This window comes from Muntiacus reevesi, chromosome 1, assembly GCF_963930625.1.
Source record: "Muntiacus reevesi chromosome 1, mMunRee1.1, whole genome shotgun sequence".
Taxonomy (NCBI): domain Eukaryota; kingdom Metazoa; phylum Chordata; class Mammalia; order Artiodactyla; family Cervidae; genus Muntiacus; species Muntiacus reevesi.
In genome coordinates this window covers 182057805-182064592 of record NC_089249.1, presented here as the reverse complement: position 1 = coordinate 182064592, position 6788 = coordinate 182057805, and the positions used below count along the sequence as shown (strand labels likewise).

At 55.7% G+C, this 6788-nt stretch overlaps 1 pseudogene; it reads right to left on the bottom strand.

Annotated features, from left to right (window-relative positions):
- Window positions 1-2515: 2515 nt before the first annotated feature.
- LOC136153504 (protein ripply3 pseudogene) lies at window positions 2516-3326 on the bottom strand (annotated as a pseudogene).
- Between the last annotated feature and the right edge of the window lie 3462 nt (window positions 3327-6788).

Genomic DNA, 6788 nt, shown 5'->3' with positions numbered 1-6788 from the left:
TCATTTCCAATAGCTCACTTTCATTTTTAGTGCTCCTTTTCCAATAGATTCTATTCCTCTTTTATGTAATTTCTTCACAAATCTTTCTAATGATACTTATGAGTTAATTTAAAACTCCTTTCTCTGCCCAATTATTTCTGTTTTTCCTGATGACATTTTTTAGGAATATGTCTCTTGAGTCCCCAGAGTGACTTTCTGAACACTTTCACTTCTGTTTAAAAATTCTGGAATCCATAAAGCAAAGAAGTCTGCATAGATGGGTAGGACAAAGAAGACAGCGTGGTGGCAGGGGGCGGGAGGGTTCCTCCTAGCCAAATTTGGAAAAATGTGAATACAAGAAGAGTAACAATGTCATGGCATTGTGATGTTCTGGATTAAAAAAAAAAAGAATCTGTACGTTCTTGACAATGGGAAAAAGCAAGCAAAAATTGGGGAGGGAAATTTTCTTCACAGAACAGTGACATGTAATAAATGCAGCAGGAATGATAGAATTTGTAAATTGCCTTTTCACAGGCACTAGAGCAATCACTACTCAGAGCAGACTATCCATGAGTCCCAGGACTGCTGGTGGCCTGGCTTGCCCACCAGTCACAGGGAGACCACATGCATACATAGCCAGAGAAAGGGCAGTTACTGCTTCATTCAGGGTCACCCTCGGGATCCCCACAGGGGCGAACAGCTACATCCTTGATTGGCCCTGGATTAGAAAACAAAAGCAGGGCTTCCCCGGTGGCTCAGTGGCAAAGGATCCTGCTAGTGCAGGAGACGGGTTCAGTCCCTGATCTGAGAAGATCCCACATGCCTCGGAGCAACTCAGCTCGTGTGCCACAACTGTTGAGCCTGTGCTCCGGAGTCCAGGGACAGAACGACTGAGCCCGTGTGCAGCAACTCCTGAGCCCACGTACCTAGAGCCCTTGCCCCACAACAAGAGAAGCCACTGCAATGAGAAGCCAGCACGCTGCAAACAGACAATAGCCCGTGCTCGACTCAACTAGAGAAAAGCCGGAGCAGCAACAGAGACCCAGCACAGCCCACACAAACAAACCAAACACAGCTACGAAACGACGCTGTCCCACTGATGTTGAACGGTCAGGGTGAAGACAGGAGGGAGGTCCATGTTGCAGGTAGATACACTGGAGAATTACAAGGGCAGACTGTCAGGATGTCACCAACATACTCTCAAAAGGTAAAAATAGATGTGCCATGTTTTTTGAGAGTAAACAAAGTAAACGTGAGTTAATTAACAACTGTTGGACCAGTGTAGGATACACAGGAGTATGGCAGGTAGACTCCCAGACAGTCCTGTGACCCCTGGCCCTGGGCTTTATTTTTTTTTTTTTTTTTTTTTTAACTTTAAAGCAGGAACCAATTTAATGTAAAACGTCAAACAGAAGGTGATTATCAAATGATTTTGTCTTTCAAAATATTTATTTCAGGTAGAAACTAGGAAGACAATCACATGTAAAATAGTTCTGTAAAAAACTGACAAATACACTCATTTGGTCATCAAAAAATAAAAACCTGAAAATAATATTACATTAAGTACTTTGATCGAAAACAGTGTTTTGTTATTCAAGTAAAAAGCCCAAAGCAGTCCTCAATGAAGAGCTAGTAAGCTCTTCTGTTCATACACACAGCCCTTAGACAAGAATCATAGACATTTTTATCCAGAATGGTCTCCCATCCCCAAATTCTGATCTTTTATTTTTGTTACTCTTATGGAAATTGTTCAGTGTGCTTATGTGCTTTTCATAAACTTTTTTTCAGAATGCTTAAACAATCATATCAACCTTGAAAATAATTAATTTTTATAAAAGTTGTTGGTGTTGCTCAGTTGCTCAGTCGTGTCTGACTCTTTGCAATCCCCTGGACGGCAGCACCCTAGGCTTCCCTGTCCTTCATTATCTCCTGGAGTTTCCCAAACTCACGTCCATTGAGTCAGTGATGCCATCCAACCATCTCATTCTCTGTCGTCCCCTTCTCCTCCTGCCCTCAATCTTTCCCAGCATCAGGGGCTTTCCTAATGAGTCAGTTCTTCTCATCAGGTGGCCAAAGGATTGGAGTTTCAGCTTCAGCATCAGTCCTTCCAGTGAATATTCAGGACTGATTTCCTTTAGGATGCACTGGTTTGATCTCCTTGCAGTCCAAGGGACTCTCAAGAGTCTTCTCCAGCACCACAGTTCAAAACCATCAATTCTTTGGCACTCAATTTTCTTCATGGTCCATTTCTCACATTTATACATGACTACTGGAGAAACCTACCGGAGAAATCATAGCTTCGGCTGGTGGGACCTTTGTTTACAAACGTGGATGTAGCCAAATGAGGGGTCTCAGGTTAAGTAAGAGGTGAGGGCAGGGTACTAATTGATGTGGAATGATTTGTCATTTGATCGGCACAGTGACACTGCTGGGTGTGCTTTGAAGGCGGGCCCTATCAGATAACAACCTGCATTAATGCAAACATCTTGGATGTAGAATCCTCTCTCGAAGCTATGAATGAGACACAAAGAATCACTCAGAGGAGGACGAGTAAAAGCCGGTCCTGGGGGCTGGTGGGGTGCTGGCCAAAGACAGCCAAGTCCTTGTACACCCAGTGGACACGCGAAGTGTCCTGGGGCGGCTGTCCCGCAGGGCTGTCCCCAGGGCATGTGCGAGGCGGGCTGGTACCGGACAGACAGACTTACACGCGTGAGGGGCAGGCAGCAGCCTCGGGGGAGCCAGGGTCGGGGGGTGGACCCCCCCCCATCGAGGCCCCCGGGTCGCCGTGCTGGGTTTGCCACCCCGTCTCCGGCCTTTCCCTCTGAGCCATCGGCCACCTCCTCTCGCTGCAGGGCAGAGAGCTGGGTGTCTTCCTCCGGCTCCTCCTCTGAGTCGGACTCATCGTTGTAGAAGTGGATGGTGGCTTGCACGGGGAAACTGGCCAGCACCTTCTCCCCGGAGCGCTGCAGATACTCTTGACGCTTAGAGATGGGCAAGTAGAGTCTGACAGGATGCTGAAACCCAAAGGCCCCCTTCGATCCAAAGGTTTCTTGATCACCCCCAGGCTCAAGCTCACTTCCAGGTCTGGTAGGCTCAGCTTCCTGAGGGGTCAGGGTCCAAGGTCTCCATGGAGTTTGGCTCTCGGGCCCGCGCGGCGCCGGTGGTCCCCGGGGGCCGTCCACCGCGCAGTGACAGACGCGTCCCCGCGCCTCCGGGGCTCCTGCCGCCGCTTCGGGTCTCATGGTGCCCTCGGAAGACACGGCGCCCGCGATCGGCCGCGCCTTTAACCGCTCGGGCGAGGGCGCTCTGGCCCTGGGCTTTAAAGCACAGCTCCTGAAAATTTCCATGTAACAGCAGATGACGGCTGCTGTTTGTAGGAGGGCCGCAAATTCTCTTTCCAAGCTGGGGAGGGAATCATGTGGCGATGCACAGTTGTCCCTGTGTTAAAATCCACGCTTCGAGCTTGCTGGCTGGCCCCAGCCTGCCCTGCCCCCAGGACCTGGGCACACTCTAGGCCTTGACCCAGCTGCCCCAGGTCTGGGCCATCCCCGCTCTTCCCACGCAGGCTGTGAGGCTGCCCCACCTGCCTAGTGGGCTGTTCTTGTCTTCTCATCTCCCATGGCAGCAGGGCCTCCTGCTGCCCACTCCAGAATCATCAAACCCCAACTGCCCTGGCGTTCTCCCTCCTTTGCCCTCCCCACCCCTCCTCCCCTCCTCTGCCCCCCAACCTCTCCTTCCCTACCCTCCTCCCAACCGTCCTCCTCCTCTGCCTTCTTCCCCCTCCTCCCTCCCTCTGCTTCCCACCCATCTCCTCTCCCCTCCCCTCCCCGCCCTCCCCTTCTGTCCCCTCCCCTCCTCTCCCTGCTCTGGGAGGTGGGCCTCTGGCTGCCCAGCTAATAACCACAGCAGGAGCCTCCCGGCTCTGCTCCCCAGCTCCAGCCGTTTCCATGGACGAGGGCCCACACAAACACAGGATGCTGCAGCTCCCCACTGCCAGCCCAGGACCCCCCACAGCACAGGGTTGGTGGCAGATGAGGTCATTGCCACAGGGGCCCTGCAGGCTTGTTGGGGGGACTATTTGTTTGGCCTTGTTTCTGTGGCAACCTGCTAGACCTCCTTCACTCCATCCACAGAGGTGTTTGCTGGTGTAAGGGATGAAGCTGCCCCTGAGCCCCCAGCTCCACCTCCAAGGGAAACAGGCTCAAGAATCAGGCAGAGGCAAGTCCATGCAGCATCAGGACACTGGTCCCCAGGCCAGACTGAGGTCTCCCTTTGCCGGGGAGCTCAGGTGATACGGGTCAAATGGGCCCCAGGCATGCAGCCCACTGCCCAGAGCAGGGGCTCTAACTCTGTCCAGCCTCTGTCCTGCCTGGGGATCCGGCCCCTCACCTCAGTGCTGACAGGGGGCTGGGAGGGTCCTGTCCCAAGAGAAGAGGACTTGGGCAGTGATCAAGGAGGGACTCAGAGGGCAAGGTTGCTTCCAGAAAAGACGCAGGGGCCAGGCACCGGAGAGGGAACGGCGGGCAGCCGGGTGGAGAGGGGGAAGCAGGGAGGCGAGTCAAAGCCAGGCTGTGTGTCCAGGGCACCAGCACACAAGCCCAACGCACACTGTGCCACCGTCCATCTGTCCAGGGGTCTTTGGAGCAGCCAAGAGCCTCCGCAGCTGGGGGCAGGCCTGCGAGGGGCAGGGTAGGCTCGGGCCAGGCCAGGAATGGGGGCTGCGTGCTCACTGGGCTGGGGTCCAGACCCACCCACCCTGACCCACCCACAGGCTCCCAGCCTGCGGTACCTCGGGGCTCTGGGCCTTCAGCCTTCCTGGGGGCCTCCTTCTCGCTCAGGGTTGCTCCCTGAGCACCTGCTGTGTGTGGCCCAGCCCGACCCTGACAGGGCAGTGAGCATGATTTCCTGTGGTCCCTGCGGTCCCAGGGCCTCCAGGGTCTCACAGCAAGATGAAACAGGGCCCCACCACTGCCTGTCTGGGCTATCTGGCCATGGTAAATTGGCCTCACTTTTTCCACCCTTTCCCTCCCCCTCTTCTTCCTCTCCCTCCTCCCCTTCATCTTCCTCTGCCTCCTCCCCTTTCTTTCTCCCCCTTTCTTCCCTTCCTCCCCCTGCCCCTTTCTCCATCTCCTTGCTCCTCCCCTCCCCCTTCATCTGCCTCTCCCCCTCATGCTGTCTCTGAAGTCATCCTGGAAGGCAGGTGGGATCCAGCTGAATACCTTCCCAATGTGCAGGCCCGTCTGAGACGTTACCTAACCGTACCTTCTTACCTAATCCCCCAGCCATCTCCTGCCTCCTGTGCTTGCCCCAAACCCAGCAGGCCAACCTGGGCTTGAGCCCAGACTTGCCTCTGGCCACCTGTGGTCCTGGGCTGGCTCCCCAGGATGTGGTCTGACAGGACAGGCCTTCCCCTGCCTCAGTTGAAGGAGGCCAGACGCAGAGGCAGGAGAGACTGTGGCCACTGGGCAAAGCAGGTGGCAGGAAAGGAGAGGGATAACCCAGCACTTTGTCCTCACTGTGTGCACATTCAGGCACATGCATGCACAAGCATGTACACATTTGCATGGGCATGCACACAAGTGCAGGCAGACACACAGGCACACGCACGCACATGCACAGGCACGTGGACCCAGCGCCCCCATGTGCCACGTTTGCACACGTGCACACACACAGGCACATGCAAGATTCGCCACAGAGCTTATCCCAGCATCTCCTATGAACCTAGGCTGGAGGGGAGACCTGGGTGTCCAGACAAGGATACTCTGCAGGGGGCTGCATGAAGCAGGAGGAGATTGGCCGTGGCAGGAGGCTGTGCAGAGGGACAGCCTATGCTATCCTGACTGACCCGTCTCCCCTCTGCAGCCCCCACTCGCCTGCAGCCTGCAGTATGTACCTGGGTTGGTTTCGGCTACAGTTTCAGCCACCCTTTACCATGGAAGAATGGCCCCATTCAGGCTGCCTGCTCTCTACCCCAGGCAGCTTGCAACCCTCTCCCACCCAGGGCACAGGGGCCTGAGTCCCTGGCCTGCCACTTCATTGCAGTGCCAGAGGGGGAGGTCTGTGTTCACAACATGCAACGAGGACGTGGGACCCATGTCCCGTGGGTCCCCTACCCCCGCGGATCCCACCCGTAGCGGGGTGTCCTTGAGCCCCCCTCTGCCCTGTTACCACCCACCCTTGTCTCTCACCTGTGGATCCCGGTGCCCGGCCGGGGGGCCTCTTAGGTCAGGTCACCTGCAGCCTGGCAGAGGGTTTGGCACCAGGAGAAACCATTCAGTCTCTAGGGCAGTGCTCAGGAGGCCAGAGAGGGGGTGCTGTAGCCCTCCTTCCTGAGCATGGTGTCAGGCGGACGGTTCCACATTCCTCAGGGGGCAGCCCCTCTCCTGGGTGTCCAGAGACACATGGACAAGACCCGGGACGGCAGGAAGGTGACCTCCCAGGAGAGGGGCCACCGGGGGTCCAGCAGGCACACCTCAGGGGTGGGAAGACAGAGGCCAGGGGGGAGGGTAGAAGGGTAGGGACTGGAGACAAACGCAAGGGGAGGGCGTTGTGCTGGACCCAGAGTGCCCCACACTCAGAGCAGGTGGACAGACAGATGGACAGGTTATGTCAGTGCTGCTACTCAGCGTTGGGCTGAAGCACAAGGGAACTGCTTCTGGAAGAGGCTGCAGGCTTAGGGTGGAGGAGGGAAACCTGCGTGTCCGGGAGGTTCCCTGAGAGGAAGCAGAGGCGCCCTCCAGCTGGCCAAGGGCCCCACACAACGGAGGGGGACACACCTGGGGTAGAGAGACGGCAGCCAAGGCAGGAGC